This window comes from Bison bison, unplaced genomic scaffold (assembly GCF_000754665.1).
Source record: "Bison bison bison isolate TAMUID 2011002044 unplaced genomic scaffold, Bison_UMD1.0 scf7180017864223, whole genome shotgun sequence".
In the NCBI taxonomy this organism is placed as follows: domain Eukaryota; kingdom Metazoa; phylum Chordata; class Mammalia; order Artiodactyla; family Bovidae; genus Bison; species Bison bison.
Genome location: NW_011494795.1, coordinates 855,972 through 860,888, shown reverse-complemented (window position 1 = coordinate 860,888; position 4,917 = coordinate 855,972). Strand labels below are relative to the sequence as shown.

The 4,917-nt window shown below is 50.3% G+C and overlaps 1 protein-coding gene across 1 annotated transcript in view; it reads right to left on the bottom strand.

Moving 5' to 3' along the window:
• The window catches only part of TMEM130 (transmembrane protein 130), a 17,133-nt gene extending 16,820 nt beyond the window's left edge, over positions 1-313 (bottom strand). Inside the window, exon 1 of the mRNA XM_010845742.1 lies at positions 233-313. The gene's annotated coding sequence lies outside the window, so the exon portion shown is untranslated. The remainder of the gene's footprint in view (positions 1-232) is intronic.
• Between the last annotated feature and the right edge of the window lie 4,604 nt (positions 314-4,917).

The following is a 4,917-nucleotide window of genomic DNA, read 5'->3' as shown; positions in this document are numbered from 1 at the left end:
CAGCTCCTCCAATCTGCGCCCCCTCCTCCCTCCCATCGCCGCGCCCCTCCTCTCCCCTCGATCCCTCCCCTCCCCGGTGCCCGCTCCTCCAGTCGGCGCCCCCTCCCCTCCAAGCGTCCGTGCCCGCGCCCGGCGACTCTGACTCAGCGTCCCCAGAGGCGCGCGCGACGCTGCGAAACCTCTAGAAGGGCCCTTTGGGCTCTTTCTCCAGGCGCCTTCGCTCATGACGCACACGGCTTGGAGATGCTGCCCTCCGTTCAAGAACCGCTGAGGAGCCACCGTGTGCCCGGAGCTGGGCGGTGGACCTGAGAACTGTGTCCCTCCAGAGAGAAGGACCTGAGCACAGGGGCCCAGGCGCAGGCGTTGGCACTGATGCCCTTCCTCTGGTTACCCTCTCTGCACCTGCTGCAAAATGAGGCTTATGTCCCTGGGCCCACAGCGCTGTCAGAGGCCTTGCGACGCTCAAGACAACCGCGATGAGAAGAGACCAGGCCGCTCCTTGGACACTCCTTGGCCCAAGCAGGCGCTTCCATCTGCCTTAACAGGAACAGAGCGAGTCTTTTCTGCTAGAAGGAGGCCAGTCTGGCTGACCTTAAAGGCTGGACACCCGCAGCCTGAATCCTGGTCCCAGCTGGGCCTCTCCCTCATCCTTGGCAAAAGAGCCCACCCAGAGAGAGGGAGTTGGGTGGGACCAGGGGAGTAGCTGCGGGGTCCCCAGGGGGTGGGGGGGACAGATTTGAGTGAGTCCCCTTAAGAAAGTTAAAAGTGCTAGACAGATGTCACTCACTGATGGGATCAGTCACCATCATGGGGACAGATACCAGTAGACTTTGCATTCTCCCTGAGAGCTTTGTGACCTTGAGAAAGTCACATAACTGTCCTGGTGCCTCAATTCAGTTTTCTTTAAGAAAAATAAGACCCCATGAGACTGCAGTAAGGGTAAAACGAGTGAACACACAGAGCAGTGCATGGACATTTGCTGTTGTTTGGTCGCCAAGTCACATGTGACTCTTTGCAGCCCCACGGACTATAGCCCACCTGGCTCCTCTGTCCATGGGATTTCCCAGGCAAAAATACTGGAGTGGGTTTGGGTTTCCCAGGCAAAAATACTGGGTTGCCATTTCCTTCTCCAGAGGATCGTCCCATCCCAGAGATCTAACCTTCCTCTCCTGCGTTGGCAGGTGGATTCTTTCCCACTGAGCCACAAAGGAAGTCTGTACTTGGACGTAGTTAAGTGCTCAATCAGTGCTGGCTGTCGTCATGAGAAGTGCTTAAGGAATTGGGAGAATTTTGCTTGTCCACCAGGAATTGAGAAGAACATTGTGCTTGAGAAGAAAAGAATCTGTTAAGGTTATAAATTGTTTCAAATATTTAACTATTTCACATGATTCAAAAGTCTGGCTGTTAGTGGCTTTTAAAATGTACTAACTGCCGAACTTCCTTGGTGGTCCAATGCCTAAAACTCCAAGCTCCGGAGGCCCGGGTTTGACCCCTGGTCAGGGAACTCGATCCCACATGCCTCAACTAAGGGTTTGCATGCTGCAACTAAAGAACCCACATGCCGTGGTGTAGCCAAATACAATTTTTTTTAATTAAAAAAAATTAAACTGACAAACACGTTCTTTAAAAAAATAAAATTTACTAACTGTATGAAAAGAATAAGAACATTTATTACTTTTATTTTTTTTTTTATAATATTTGTTTTTATTTATTTCTTTGACCATGTTAGGTCTTAGTTGCAGCATGTGGGATCTACTTCCCTGACCAGGGATCGAACCCCTGGCCCCCTGCTTTGGGAGCATGGAGCCTTAGCCACTGGACCACCAGGGAAATCCCCATTTATTACTTTTAAAAATGTGTAACATTACATCGGGTAACTTTACAGCAGCCAGAATCGCAGAAACCACCTGGAAAGGCCACCCTGAAGCTGATGTTGATCTGAGTCTTCTTTGTCTAATTTCTCACATATCACCTCTGCCGGAAACCTTCCTTCTTCTGGGCTCTCACAGCACCTGTCTTTTTTGAAGTGTTATTTTGATATTTATTTCTTTCTTTTTGGCTGTGCTGGGTCTTCATTGCTGCGCGGCCTTATCTCTTGTGGCGAGCGGGAGCTAGTCTCCAGTTGCTGTGCACAGGCTTCTCAGTGCGGTGCTTCTCTTACTGCACAGCATGGGCTCTAGGCGCACAGGCTTCCGTGGTTACAGCAGGCAGGCTCAGAAGTTGTGGCGCGTGGGCTTAGTTGCCCAGGCATGTGGGATCTTCCTGCACCAGGGATGGAACCACGCCCCCTGCATTGCAAGGCAGATTCTTAACCACTGGACCACAGCGACGCCCCCCGCACCTGTCTTGAGGTACATTCTTCTTGCTGAAAATTTTTCTAAAGCAGGTGTTTTGGTCTGTTGGCCCTAGCAAAATAGTATAATTAGACTTCCCTTTGGTAACAGAAGGGCAGCAGCCATAGTGTTCATCTTCCTCCCACAAATCCTCATTGTCCTTCGCTGGAAATGTAACTGCGGGAAGTGGGGGCCCCTGATCTGATAAGTCACCCCAGATCAGCTCTGGAGAGGCTTTTGGGGTTAAATCCTATGGTAGTGTGGAGGGGGCAAAAGGGAGTTCACGGTGATCTCTTTGTTGAATTCACCATGATTCCAGGCCTAGACCTCCACTCTGCCAGATTGTCTGTTGGAATTTTTTGACCTCAGCACACCCAGTCACCCTGTTGAAACTCACACGAGACCTAGGGAGGATTTATTGATTCATCAGGGGGAAAGGTTCTTCATAGGGGTGGGACCCTTAGGGCCAGCCCAACAGGTGAGGCAAAGGTAATCAGGGAGGGAGAGAGAGGAAGAGTGGGTTCTTGGTGACTCTCAAAAAGTCAGGCTGAGGCCCTGACCCACTCCATGCAGGGACCACTTCTGCAGACTGCTCGTGCCCACCTGACTGAATATTTTGGGGCTCCCTGTATTCTCTGTAGTGTCCCAGCTGATCCTGCCCTATGGGTTCATACAGGGTACAAATTTATACATTTGATTATGTTCTGAATTGTATCCCTTGAGAAATTCATATGTCAAGGCGTAGCCCCCAAAGTGACTGTATTTGGAGACAGCACCTTTAAAGAAGCAATTAAGGCTAAATTCGGTCATAAGGGTGGGGGCCTAATCCAATATGATTAGTATCCTTATAAGAAGAGGAACAAACACCAGAGATTGATCTCTTGAGAGAGCACACAGTGAGATGATGCCACCACAAGCCAAGAGAAGAGCCCTCAGAATGAAATCTGCCTTGGTGGCACCTTGATCTTGAACTTCTCAGTTGCCAGAACTATGAGAAATAAAGTTCTGTTGGGTAAGCCACCCAGTCTGTGATGGTTTGTAGTGGCAGCTTAAGGAGACTAAGACAACATCCAATGGGCAATAGGAATACATTGGTAAAGAAAGACAAGAAGGGAGCTTTCCGTCTAGGAGGGAAAAACATGATAAATGAGTAAATAAGAAATTTCAGATTATAAGGAAAATTCCAGTATAATGAGAGATGGGGGGGGTGTGATGGTTTTCTTATTGGGCCTTTCGCCTCTCTGAGGAGATGACATTTGAGCTCATCAAGGATGACAAGCAGCCTGCTTTATGCCTTTGAGGGAAGAATATTTCAGGCAGAAGAATCAGCTGCCAAGGTCCTAGGTGGGCAGGGTGCACAGCAAGGCCATTGTAGCTGGAACATGAAGGTTGGAAGGTGCACAGGGCCAGGGGCTGAGGATAAGCTGAAACGGTTACCCTTTGGAGGGTTTTAAGCAGAGGAGGGGTATAAGTTATTAATATATGATAGAGATGAAGTTGACACTGTCCCCAACTGCTAATTCAGGAGACAGACAAGAAAACAGGCAAAAATCATAGCAGCATGATGGGTACTTTTAAAGGAGAAGCTAAGGCCATGGGAAAGTGTAGGAATTCCGCCAATGTTATCACTGACCTAACTCTAGGTCTTTATCAAATGCAATTAAACTGAAACTTATCAAAGGATTTGTCTACAGCTGCTTCTTTCTTGATTTACGCCCCCCCCTCCCCCCGGGGCAGAAATTAATGGCACTAAGTACAAATGCATCTATTTACAATCCCAGGCGCTTCAGCTGAGGCTTGTTCTTGAAAGGCAACATTAAACAAAAGCAAGAAGCATGTCTGTGAATAGGATATCTTACAGGAATTGCAAGCTCTATTTATTACCAGGTGTGAAATGTATCCGTCTGAGAAAGGAACACAAAGATTTTGGTGAGTTAATGATGATGGGGGGGAGGGCGTTGGGGGTCATGGGGAAGTACTGTCAAAAAAAGGAGATGGAGCCAGGTCATGGAGCAGGTGGAGGTCGGTCAGGTCATCACTTGGCGTTCTGTCCATCTAACATGCTAACCACAGGTTTCCAGGAATAGCTCATCATTCAACCACTCTCAAACATGGGAGTCCATAGGTGAGATCCGACAGTACATTTCTCTTCCAGGACCTTTAGGTCCAGCCCACGCCAGGGCGCCAGGGCATCAGGGCCTTCACTCCCTGTCATCATTGCTCTGGTCCAAGGTCTGCGTTCTAGCCTCAGGGTGATGGAGCTGCAGCAACTGACCAGGCCGGCCACCTCCAGGCAGAACACCTGGGCTGCCCTATGTTTCCAGGGTTTCCGTCCGTCCTCAGCCTTCGTCCTCCCCAAAGACCCTCCTTACCTCCTCCCCCTCCCCGGACTCAGAAGGACCCCCAGGACGCCGGCGAAGGAGAAAACCCCGCCCAGCCTGCTACGTTGGAGGTGGCCTCTTCCCGGGCCCGTCCGCCGCCTGCTAAGGGTGCCCCCACCGCCCTCGCTGCAGCGCCCCCGGCAAGCGTCCCTCCTCCCCAGCTTCCTGGCTCCGGAGAAGACATTCAGGACAGAAAGAGCCCA